The 13334-nt window shown below is 41.6% G+C and overlaps 1 protein-coding gene and 1 pseudogene across 1 annotated transcript in view; one reads left to right on the forward strand and one right to left on the reverse strand.

Moving 5' to 3' along the window:
* DYNLT3 (dynein light chain Tctex-type 3) overlaps positions 1-13334 on the reverse strand; it is a 752500-nt gene that overhangs the window by 546316 nt on the left and 192850 nt on the right. The window lies entirely within an intron of this gene.
* LOC126946368 (BAG family molecular chaperone regulator 1-like) lies at positions 502-1151 on the forward strand (annotated as a pseudogene).

The raw sequence follows: 13334 nt of genomic DNA on the forward strand, positions 1-13334 counted from the left end.
AGAAGCAAGCTTGAGATGTTACTAGCATAGCTCGGACACAGTTGATAAAAGTAACTAACATCTATTGTGCATTTAGCATGTGCTGGGCCATAGCTTAAGGGCTTTTCATGGTTTATCTCATTTAATCATCATTACAATCTACGAGTTGGGTAGTGTTATGATTATGAGCATATATGTCCGGTTTTTCAGATGAATAAGCTGGGGCTGAGAAAGGTGAAGGGACTGGACCAAGGTGAGTTAGAATGGAGGCAGGATTTAACCACAGGTCGTCTGGCCCAGAGCCCATTGCTCAACCACTGTGCTACCTGCCTTCCAGCTTCCATTTGCCTACAGTCTAGTGGGAGTCATAAAAGAACTAAGAGAAGAAGATGAATCCAGACTGGAAGTGGTTGGGCTCCTGGCTAGGCCAGGAATCTCACCAGTCGGAGACCCTGGACCCCCTGGCCAAGCTCACTGCAGATGAACAAAAAAATCCACCCCCACTCAGCCTGGAGCAAGAAGGTGACCAAAGAGGAAATGGTGGCAGCCGAGCTCAGCATGACCGTCACTCCGAGCAATGAGAAGCATGATCGTCACGTTACCCTGCAGCAGGTCCAGCAGTGAACCAATTGCCCAAGACCTAACCCAGGTTGTTAGAGAGGCCACAGAGGTTCTACTGTCTTTTCAGAAACTCATAATTAAGGGAACATCTCTGAAGGAAATGGAGATACCTTTGTCAGCATGTGGAATACAAAATGGTTGCCAAGTCATGTTAATTGGGAAAAAGAACAGTCCAGAGGAAGAGGTTGAACTGAAGAAATTGAAAGAGTTGGTGAAGCCTGTGGAGAAGAAAGTTGACGAACTGTAAGAGTTGAATAAACAGCTTACTGGACTCCAGCAAGGTTTTCTGGCCAAGGATTTGCAAACTGAAGCTCTCTGCAAACTTGATAGGAGAGGAAAAGCCACAACCAAACAGTTTATGAAGATCTTGGAAGAGATCGACACACTGATCCTGCCAGAAAATTTGAAAGACAATAGATCAAAAAGGAAAGGTTTAGTTAAAAAAAAAAAAAAAAGTTCAGGCGTTCGTAGCTGAGTGTGGCACAGTGGAGCAGAACATCTGCCAGGAGACCCGGCAGCTGTAGTCTACAAACTTGGCCCTGGCCAAGTAAGGTGTGACAGAAAGAGGCTGTACTGCCCTGAAGAACACCACCACCAGCTCTGCCCTCTCTGGAGCACAATTTACCTGATTTATTGTAGGGACAACTGGCCTATTGCCAATTTTCCTACTCCTACCCCAGTTCTCAGTGAAAAACTGTTGTCCTTGTGATCTTGAGTAGGGCGCTTGTCTGTTTTCTCATTGTGTCTTTTGTCTCTGTGGCCGTGTGGTCCAGCAGCCTACTTTTTCTGGAGAGGTCCTCCCCTGCCCAGGTTTTCCCAGCTATTTGACCTTCTGGTGCTTTCTTTGGGCTGGTGAGATCTCTCCTTTGTCCTGAGCTAGTTCTAGGTTTATAGGCTACCCTGGTCTTCAGATACAGAAGAGCTTTTTCGCTCGTGATCACACAGTCCCATAGATGTAAAACCAGAATCACTAGGAGGTTGCATCTATAGTCAGGAATGTTGAGAATGGCTTAGAACAGGTGTTTGGCACATAGTAGTCCAAGTATCCCTCATGGTGACCTAATTCCAGAACATCAGGCTGGGTTATTGGCTTATAGGCATTGTTCTTACCTCTTAGTGACCTGACAAACTACAAGACATGAAATATCAGGGGGCCAGTCCTGGAATGAAGCCTATGGTTGATGCATGGACTTCCTTGTCCCCAAGAAAATATTCAGAACCCAGTGTTGACTGAGTCCGTGCTTAAAACCAGGCAGAGCAATGGCTTAAGAAGGGCAAAGAGGGGGAGCCACAATGAATAAAGCAGGCTGGTGGTGAAGCCAACCATAAATTTCCCAGGAATGACATGTGCTTCCTTCAAGGGCATTTCTGTTAAAAATACCCTTCTGAGATCTGTATTTCCTTCAAGGCCATTGTTGTCCATTTTGTGGACTCTCCTGCAATATCACTGTTATTAAAAAAGTTTGAGCATAGGTATGGTGCACATTCCTGTAGTCCCAGCTGCTTGGGAGGCTGAGACAGGAGGATCGCTTGAGCCCAGGAGTTTGCATGTAGCCTGGGAAACATAGTGAGACTTCATCTCTAAGAAATTAATAAGTTAACAAATACATAAATAAAACAGTTTGAATGCGCATCATCAAGCAGAAGAATGTTTTGTTTTTGTTTTGGTTAGTGAGAAAAACCATTCTGTGGTTCTAGGCATAATTTGTGTTTAACAGAGTAGCCACAACATTTAATAAGAAGTTACTGTGTGCTGGGCACTGTTCTAAGTTTTTAAATATATATTCATCATTTGACCCTCACATAACCTAAGAAGTAGACAGGTATTATCCCCGTTTTGCAGATCAGGAAACTGAGAACACTTAGGTAATCTGCTTAAGGTCAGACAGTACGTGGCAAAGCCAGGGCACAAAGCTGGGCAGTTTGGTTTCAGAGCCACTGTTTTTATGCTCTACTGTACTACCTCTCAACCAACATAGGGCTACATGCTCCCATTCTCTTATTTTCTCTCTATTCCTCTCCCTATACCTTTATCTTCCATGTTAGTCTTTCCACTTCCTCTCCGGCCCTCTCTAGTTCATTCTCCACAGGGCACTCTGAGTGATTATAAAGTACAAATCTTATCATATCAGTCCCCTGCTCAGAAACCTCCAATAGCTCACTACTTCTCTTAGGATAAAGGCCAAAGTCCTTACCTACACCTTCTCCCACCTCATCTCAAGCCCCTCTCCTGTTTGCTCTCTGCTGTCAGCCACTCTGGTCTTCTTTCGGGTCCTCAGATGCACTGTGCCCTCTCCTACCTGGGGGTCTTTGCACATGCTGCTACTTCTGTTTGGACAGCTCCTCACCATCCTTCCTCCACCCCCACCCCTTGTGTACATAACTCTTATTCATCCTTCAGAATGTAACTCAAAGTCTCTTCCATGGAGACCTCGCCTATTGTCTTGAGACCATATCAGGCCCCCAGATGAGGTCTTTTCATGGCTACCCATAACTTTTCTTTCACAGAATTCACCATAGTTCATGAGAGCTTATTTGTGGAATTATCTGGTTAGTATTTGCCTTTAACACTAGACTGTATGTTCCTTAGGTTAAGGAGCTTCTTTGTCTTGTTAACAGCATTATTTCGAGTACATTGTCTTGTATATAGTAGGACCTCAATAAATATTTGGAGAACAAAACAAACAAACAAACAAACAAACAAACAAACAAACAAACAAGGTGAATCCATGCCAGATGACTGGGTTGAGTTGGTCAGGGAAAATTTCACAGAAGGCAGATTGGAACTAGGCTGAAAAGCAGGCTGGGTTTGATTTAATGAAGTAGGCTATGAAAAGCATTCCAGGTGAGGGAAATCAAAGGAACTTTACACGTCCTGGGACCAGCAAACTGAGAAGTTTGTCTACAGCAGAGAGATCTTGCAGTCATTTGCAGGAGACCTTTATCACACTTCTAATCCATGAGAAGTAGTAGGGTGAATATGAAGAACTCTCAGAGCCCAGTGACTATTGGTGCTTATTAATCAGGGCACGGGGGCACTGCAATGACAAGGCAATGGGCCTGCCAAGCACTCCCCACTTCCCTTGGGCTGCCAGCATTCCCCTGAGTCTCCGTGAGGTTTGTTTAATTCAGGGGGTGGCAGTAGGAAGCCCTCACACATTCTCCAATTTGGCTTTACCATCAGCAAAGCTATCTTGATTCCAGTCTGGCTTCTTGGATGAAAGGAAGGATGAGTAATTGGCACCCCCAAAACTTCAACAATGGGAAAGTAATAGAAAATTCAATTTAAAAGGTATTAATAAATTATACAGGGTAAACCAAGAAGAATCTTGAAGGCAGGGCCGGGCGCGGTGGCTCACGCCTGTAATCCCAGCACTTTGGGAGGCCGAGGCGGGCGGATCACAAGGTCAGGAGATCGAGACCACGGTGAAACCCCGTCTCTACTAAAAATACAAAAAATTAGCCGGGCGTGGTGGCGGGCGCCTGTAGTCCCAGCTACTCAGGAGACTGAGGCAGGAGAATGGCGTGAACCCGGGAGGCGGAGCTTGCAGTGAGCCGAGATCGCGCCACTGCACTCCAGCCTGGGTGACAGAGCGAGACTCCGTCTCAAAAAAAAAAAAAAAAAGAATCTTGAAGGCTGGTATAAGGAACTTGGTCATACGAGAATTATTATAATTCTCTGTGCAAGTACACACACACACACACACACACACACACACACACTGTTTATCCATAGAGGAAATCACTGTGGGACTTGTTTCCAAATTAATCTCTTGAAATTTAATGTCATCAAATTCCCATCTTCCACAAATAAATTTGCCGAGAACCTTAAGTCATTAGAAAGTAAGTGTTTTCCAAGAATTATTTGATGACCAAAGAACAGTTTAGCCTACTTGGGAGACTTTAATAAAGCTTTATTCTACATCCCCATTCTTGACATTAAAAAACATAATAACTAATGGTTTGACAAATACTGTGTATTATTTGGAAATAAATTTTCTCATCCTTCTTCACAAACATTTTACCTCAAATTACAGCCTTTCAATTGGTCTCACAGGGCTAGGTGATTTTTTTTCTCAGTCAGATTTATGTGTTTTTATTTGTGTGCTAATTTGAAAATAACTTTAAGTACATATTTTAAGTACAGAAATATGAGTTTTTAATCCAAATCTGAAAACAATTGTTAACTGCTTCTGTATATCTCTTACTGCCAACAACCAGCAAATGAAAAAAACTTTCTCTAGGGAAACAGTTGCCAGTATATTCTTTTTTATTATCAAAATATTTTGCATGAAAACAGGAAGATACAGTTTTCTCCTTAACTAAGCAAAATAGTTGTCCCAATCTCTGCAAAATATTCTTCCTATGACTCTAACCCTTCCATGATAAAAGAAAGGATAGCATGCTTCTGGTCTTCCTGCTTCAGGAAGCAAAGGAACTGTAGGAAAATAATTAATTTTTCTTCTCACTTTTGAGGTTTGAGAAAAAGTTGTAACTCCAGCTTTTCAAAGTGCAAAGAAAACATTACACACCTATTACTATCTGTGGGATACAAATGTATGGATTTAGGAGGAAATAACTGGCCAGAAAAATGAAATACATTTTAAATAAAATGCTACTCTGGTGCTTCTCCTCTCTTGGCTTCCGTAATTTAACCTCCATCTGACCCACCTCCATTCTAATCGCTTTGGCTCTCTTAGTGTTCCTTAAAATTGTCTTCCCTTTTCTCTAAAATGAACCACAGAGCCATTTTTTTAAATCTGCATTTTAAAAATTTACTTTATTTATCTACTTAAACACAGCCTTGTTCCAGAGAGGGTTTAAGGTGGCTTCAAAGGATCCATAACATACACCAAGAAATGAATAACAAATGGGACAAGAATGAAGCTCATACTAAAATACTTATACAATTCTACTCATTTACTCTGGGTAGACTACAAATTTGTCTCTAAGCTTTCTAGCAGGCAGTCTAGAAAAGGAAACTTAATTAGTTACATCACTTACAGTGTCTGTAAAACAAAAACAAACCAATTATCCAAGTGAAGCACTGGTATTCCTAATACTAAGACCAGAACGAAATTTCTCTTGAGAGGCTTCATAAAGAGGTCAGCATGTGATGTAACAGCCAGTGTTCTCTGTAGCAACCAAATGGGAGATGCAAAGATGAATTTCACAGGGCTCTTACTGCATTTCTCTGAAAAGGCAGATGGCATCGCATTAACTTGAAAAATCAGGAAAAGAAATTTTATCATGAGTTTAGGGGTTTGGGGTGGATACAATGTGATATATTCTAGATACTCGCCTCTCTGCTCTGCTGGGCAAAACCAAGAATAACAGAACAATCCAGTACCCAGAATGGCCTCAGAGAAATATATATATATATATTTTTTTGAGACGGAGTCTCGCGCTGTGTCACCCAGGCTGGAGTGCAGTGGCCAGATCTCAGCTCACTGCAAGCTCCGCCTCCCAGGTTCACGCCATTCTCCTGCCTCAGCCTCCCGAGTAGCTGGGACTACAGGCGCCCGCCACCTCGCCCGGCTAGTTTTTTGTATTTTTTAGTAGAGACGGGGTTTCACCGGGTTAGCCAGGATGGTCTCGATCTCCTGACCTCGTGATCCGCCCGTCTCAGCCTCCCAAAGTGCTGGGATTACAGGCTTGAGCTACCAAGCCCGGCCCAGAGAAATTATTAAACCACTAAAACTGTATGCAACATTTTGTGAATAAGAAACTGTATTTTTCTTGACAGACAAAATGCAGTTTTATCAATCCTTAAAATACACACGTGACTCACAAAAGAACAATTTCTTAAAAACTCTAGAGCATTAAACAGACTGCAGATCCTTCATGCTATTCTGCAAACATTTTTTTCCCTCTCAGCCTAGCATTTTTTTTTTTTTTAAAAAGAACCTTTTATTGTTTCCATGCGGTCCATGGCTTGGTGAGTACTTCTGGATGTTGAGAAGCTCAGGCCGAAATCCGGAAGCCAGAAGAACGCAGAGGGGCACCTCAAAAGTTGCTGGGCTCTGGAAGCTCCCAGTCATCCTTGAGCCTTCTGAAGAGATACTCCGCCAGCCTGGCCTGAGGGCTGGCCAGCCCGCGGCGGTTGGTGAAGTAGTCGCCCATCTTCTTGATGAGTTTCACCTCTCGGTCTAGGAAGTGCTTTTCCAGAAAATCACAGAGACTGGGGTCTGTGTTGGCAGAACCCAGGGTATGTAGATCCAAAAAGGGCTGGTTCAGGTTCTCCAGGGCCAGGGTGGCTTCTATGGCGGCCAGGCTGCCACTCCACTCATCTCGGAGCAGCTTCTGCTCACCTTGGAAGAGGCCGCAGCTGCTGCGCTGGTTCTGCACCAAAAGATGCTTGGCGCTCTCGCATCTCTCTTCAGCCAACTTGCGAAAGAAGTGGCCCACGCCCTTGAGAGCCACGTCGTCGCCTTCGAAATAGAAGCTCAGAGAGAGGTAAGTGTAGGAGGCCTGCAGATGCATGTTGATCAGGCGGTCAATAGCGGCCTCCACCCCAGCGGTATACTTTTGGCGGCTCTGGGTGCTCATGGTTGGCGGGCAACCAGGAACTAACGACAAAAGCTTTGGCTGGTCCCAGAAGCCAGAGATAGTTGAGCAGATAGTCACGGAAGTTGTGAGTGGAGATGCAGGGTTAGAGGGTGGGGAGAGGCAGCATGCGGAGAGGCGGGGTGGGGAGGGTAGGGAGAGGCGGGGTGGGGAGAGTGGGACTTTGTGGGGTTGGGGCGGGATCACAGGGCGCAGAATCTCTCAGCCTAGCTTTTTTTTTTTTTTTTTTGCATATAAGATTTATTTTGATGATATCATTCAGCCAGGACCCTGGTTTATTAGTAACATTGTACATATTCAAATTTCTTAAAGAAATGTAATTTTTAAAATAGATTAAAGGTCTACAAATGTACTTTTGTTACATGGATATATTGCATAGTGGTTAAGTCTGGGCTTTTAGGATACCCATCACCTGGATAGTGAACTTTGTTCCCAATAGGTAATTTTTCAACCCTCACCACCCTCCTTCCCCACTTTGGAGTTCCAAGTGTCTGCTGTTTCCTTCTATATGTCCATGTGTATCCATTATTTTGCTTCCACTTCTAAGTGAGAGCATGTGGTATTTGATTTTCTGTTTCTGAGTTACTTAAGATAATTGCCTCTAGGGCTATCCATGTTGCTGGGAAAGACATGATTTCTTTTTATGTCTATGTGGTATTCCATGGTGTAGATACAACACATTTTCTTTTTCTAACCATCCACTGATGGACACTTAGGTTGATTCCATGACTTTGCTATTGTGGATAATGCTGTGATAAACATAGGAGTGCAGGTGTTTTTTTGATATCACAATTTATTTTTCTTTGGGTAGACACCTAGTAATAGGATTGCTGGATCTTGGTAGTTCTATTTTTAGCTTTTCAGAAATCTCCATTCTGTTTTCCATAGATGTTGTACTAATTTACATTTCCACCAACAGTGTATGAGAGTTCCCTTTTCTCTGCATCCTCTCTAACATCTCTTGTTTTTCTGACTTTTTAGTAATAGCCATTCTGACTGGTGTGAGAGGGGAATCTCAACGTGGTTTAAATTTGCATTGCTCTGATGATAAGTGATGTTGAGCATTTTCATATATTTGTTGGCTGCTTGTATGTTTTTTATTGAGAAATGTCTGTTCATATTCTTTGCCCACTTTTAATGGGGTTATTTGTTTTTTTTCTTGTTGGATTTTTGGAGTTCCACATACATTCTGGGTATTAGTCCTTTGTTGGAAGCATAGTTCACAAATATATTTCTCTCATTCTGCAGGTTGCCTGTTTACTCCATTGATTATTTTTTGCTGTGCAGAAGCATTTTAGTTTAATCAAAACCCATTTTTCTATTTTTGTTTTAGTTGCATTTGCTTTTGAGGACTTAGTCATAAATTCTTTGACTTGGGCAATGTCCAGAAGCGTTTTTCCTAGATTTTCTTGTAGGATTTTTATAGTTTCACATCTTACATTTAAGTCTTTAATCCATCTTTTGAGCTAATTTCTGTATATATTGAGAGATATGGGTCCAGTTTCATTCTTCTACATATGGCTATCCAATTTTTCCAGCACCATTTATTGAATATAGTGTCCTTTCCCTAGTGTATATTTTTGTTGACTTGGCAAAGATCAGTTGATTATAGGTATGTGGCTTTATATCTGGGTTCTCAATTCTGTTTCACTGATCTATGTGTCTATTTTTGTACCAGTACCATGCTGTTTTGGTTACTATAGCCTTGTAGTATAATTAGAAGTCAGGTAATGTGATACCTATAGCTTTGTTCTTTTTGCTTGATTGCTTTGGCTGTTTGGGCCCTTTTTTTGGTTCTATGTAAATTTTAGGATTGCTTTTTTCTAATTCTTTGAAAAATGACACTGGTAATTTGATGGGGGTACATTAAATCTGTATATTGCTTTGGGCAGTATGGTCATTTTAACAGTATTGATTCTTCCAATCCATGAGCAGATGTTTTTCTATTTTTTGTGTTTGACTTCTATGATTTATTTTACCAGTGTTTTGTAGTTCTCCCTGTAGCTTTTGATAACAATTTAATTCCTCTTTCTTTCCTAATTGTTAGAAAGAAGTCTTTATTTGTCATTTGGCTCATTTTTACCATAATTCTTTTTTTTTTTTTTTTTTTTTTTTTTTTTTTTTTTTTGAGACGGAGTCTCACGCTGTTGCCCAGGCTGGAGTGCAGTGGCGCGATCTCGGCTCACTGCAAGCTCCGCCTCCCGGGTTCCCGCCATTCTCCTGCCTCAGCCTCCTGAGTAGCTGGGACTACAGGCGCCCGCCACCGCGCCCGGCTAATTTTTTGTATTTTTAGTAGAGACGGGGTTTCACTGTGGTCTCGATCTCCTGACCTTGTGATCCGCCCGCCTCGGCCTCCCAAAGTGCTGGGATTACAGGCTTGAGCCACCGCGCCCGGCCATTTTTACCATAATTCTAAGATGAGATAAGAACATCAAAAGTACTCATAGTGAAATCCCTCTAAATCTTCATTTGTGAGTTGAAACTCCCTTGTTTTTAAATTTAGAGGTTTATACACATATTTTTTTCCTGCTCCTAATCCCTCATTGGGAGTGACCATTAGTTACAGTTTGTGCAGAGTGGTCCTGTTGTCTTGGTATAATGATTAATAGCGCCCCTTTCCCTTTCAAAAGGGTCCTTGTTTGCAGTATATATTACATGGTCACCTTACCCATTGAGAAGGAAAAGAAAATCTATACTATGAATAGAGTTTGTAAAACATTGAACTTGACCATGGTTTGTTTCCATTTTATTACTTAATCATACCAGTAAGAACCCTATCATAAATTTTCTATTCATCACTTTATATTTTTTATTCATTGACTCAATTATTTCTTCTAGAAAGTTCTATTGAATGGCATAGGTACCAGGTGTTTTGTTAGGTACTGGTGGCTTCTTAGGATTCAGGACCTTGCTCCATTAACTGAAACATCATGTGAATGAGTGCAAAAGATGAAAAATATAGATTGATAAATCCTACCAAAATAGAAAATAATCCATATAAGTTGAATGAGTTGGCTATTTCCTGTTGGAAGATGTTCTCACAGGGTCTCTTCTGGCTTTGTGAGTCCATGCTTAGTATTTTATTTTCCTAAATACCACTTGTCTGGTGCTGTTTCACAATTAGAACACTTTTGTGTATTTTCTTTTTTTTTTTTTTTTTTTTTTTTTGAGACAGAGTCTCGCTCTGTCGCCCAGGCTGGAGTGCAGTGGCCAGATCTCAGCTCACTGCAAGCTCTGCCTCGCGGGTTCACGCCATTCTCCTGCCTCAGCCTCCCATGTAGCTGGAACTACACGCGCCCGCCACCTCGCCCGGCTAATTTTTTGTAGTTTTAGTAGAGACGGGGTTTCACCGTGTTAGCCAGGATGGTCTCGATCTCCTGACCTCGTGATCCGCCCATCTCGGCCTCCCAAAGTGCTGGGATTACAGGCTTGAGCCACCGCGCCCGGCCTACTTTTGTGTATTTTCTAACAAACAAGAAGGCATATTCTATTCAGGGTAAATAAGATTTGAACCCTAGAGAAGAGAGTTTTGCTTTGAACTTTGGACTTTGCACTAAATAAAAATGAAAATTCAGTTTTTTTCCAGCAACTTTCAATTTGTATTTTCTCTGTTGCTGAAAACTGACATCTTAAAATTACAAAAAGAAGCCTGGAGTCTTCCTTTACTGCTTAAGGTAAAATATGAACACATATCCTTTATCTAAATACAGGATATATTGTCACTTTTAATTTCATGGATGGTTGTAGTCCAAAAGTATTCTCATACTGCATTTTAAGTTTGCAAAAACTGTTAATATTCAGGAAGAGTCACATTTTTCAATCCTGGGGGGGAATTAACTGGATAAAACATGAATACATAGTTCTACAGTCTTCCTGGCCTTGGTTCTAGGGCATAAAAAAGGCTGGCAGTATAGAGGAGGAGGAAAAACAAAAATTCAAACCCAAGAACAACCCTAGCAGGTAACTAAATAAGAGATAAATTAAACCAGATGCAATACGCTCCAAATGACTGCAAAGAAAATGATTGTTTTCTACCTTGTACATAAACCATTAATCATCATATTGACCTTATAATAAGGAAATGCTAAGCTTAGAGAAAACTTCATCATATAAAATATTATCCGTATTGCAGCATGTCAGGCTCATTTAATATATTTCAATTTCCTATACATTTACTTATTCCTCTTGGAAGAGAAAAATGTCTGTATAAACCTTTCCAGATGAGATAGGTTTCTGCCTTGTGCAAATGTTGACAAATCTTTCCCTCATTACTTTAGAAAAAAAAAAGAGCCAATATCAGAGCCATATTCTGGGGGTAGTTAAGCACACCGCCGTTAGAACGAGACCAAGGTAGGCTCAAAACCCAGCTTCGTCACTACGAGTGTGAACTTAGGCAGGTAATATAACTTCTATTAGCCTCAGCTTTCTTGCTTATAAAATGGAGATGTTAATATCTCACAAGTATGCTACAAAGGTTGAATGATAAAATGCACAAGAAAATGCTGCCAAACAAGTAGAAAGAACTCAAAAAATGGTGCTATATGATCGATCAGTTTCGGAATAAAATTGTAGAGATCCTCTCAAACCCCAGTAAGTATCAGAAGCAGATGCCAATATGTTTTTGATCCAAGTTTTCTCACTGCAGACCTGTTTTGCTGAATCACCCTCTGTAGGTGGCTATACCCTTTCAAGCACAAAAGCACAGCTTTGAGTGTTCAAGATCAAGGCATTTAGAGCACAAGCAAAGGCAGCTCCTCTTACTTCCCTTGGTTAAGCAGGCATCAACAATGCCTCCTGAGGCACTGATGGTTGTGGAAGCAGGAGGAGCAGTGCAAAGGTGGCAGAAGTATGTTTTCTTAGTTCTCCGGACCAAGATAATCATCCATTACAGAAAAAAAAAAATGAGTGCCTATTTTGTAGGATAGGGTAAGACTCTGAAACATTACTTGTGAGTGGTAAAATTCACCTTCCCTTTCACTCAAATATAGACCTTGGGATGCCTTGAGAATCTTTGATCAGATTCTCCAGAAGCAGTCCCTGATATGAGGATTCCTGTGCAAGTGATTTATTAGGGAAGTGCTCCCACAGGGAGACCACAACAAAGTAGGGAAAGCAGGACAGAGCAAGAAGCCAATAAACAAAGCTTCAATGTCAGGAAATGTCACAGCTTAGCCATGATCCCAAGGTGGAGCTCTGGAGTGCAAATCACACCTAGAGTTTATTTCAACATGAGACAAGGGAACTGGGCTTTTATATTCTCGCCCCATGGTTGTGGGCCTCCCCAGGGTGATAAAAAAAAAAAACCCCAGGGTACATGGGAGGTATGTACAAGTGAAGCAACTCCATTAGCCCAAGAGAAAGACACCAAAGAAGGCCACAGGTGCTAGTAACTAGCAGAAAAGCACACTGAAATTGGGTGCTGAGCATATCAAACAGGGAGAAGGGAATTTGGGTAGGGCGTGTACAGTGTCCAGCACCAGCTTGCTACCCTGCTTGACCTTGGAAGGTATCAGAATTCAGTGGTAATGAGGAATCCCAATCAGAACCTTTTTTTGTTTTTAACCAGGAATCTAATAGATAAGATGAAGACCAGCTTATAGGTATTAACCTATATTTATTCTTCCTTGTTACTTCTATTTACAGGGAATACAGGGGTTTTGGAACCTACATCTGTAGTCTCCTTTACCATCCCTGAAACTCTGTCACTCTCATCAGGGGTCTCATTTGTACACATACCAGCCAAATCAGGTCCAAAGCTCTAGATAAGAAAGCATTTACATCTTTTATCTGACCCTCTACTCCGTTTGACAGCATTCCCCATATTGGAACCACATACTGATTTTTTAAATAGCTTCACACAAGTACTTAAAAGTCAAAATATCCCTAGCAACCAAAAAACTGACAGGCTGTGAAATTGCTGCTTAAGAACCTGTCATCCAAACTGAACTCACCTGAAAACTGATGTTACACAAACAGTAAAATGGTTTCTGTGTATTTGTCATTTTTCTAAAAGAAACTGTAAGGGGTGCTGAGTTTAGTTCTGAGCTGTTATGCTTTAGACAAGGGACCACCTTGCACCAGGCAGTTATGAAGTAAGAAGAGTTGTTTCGGCCGGGCGTGGTGGCTCACGCCTGTAATCCCAGCACTTTGGGAGGCCGAGGCGGATG

This window comes from Macaca thibetana, chromosome X, assembly GCF_024542745.1.
Source record: "Macaca thibetana thibetana isolate TM-01 chromosome X, ASM2454274v1, whole genome shotgun sequence".
Taxonomy (NCBI): Eukaryota; Metazoa; Chordata; class Mammalia; order Primates; family Cercopithecidae; genus Macaca; species Macaca thibetana.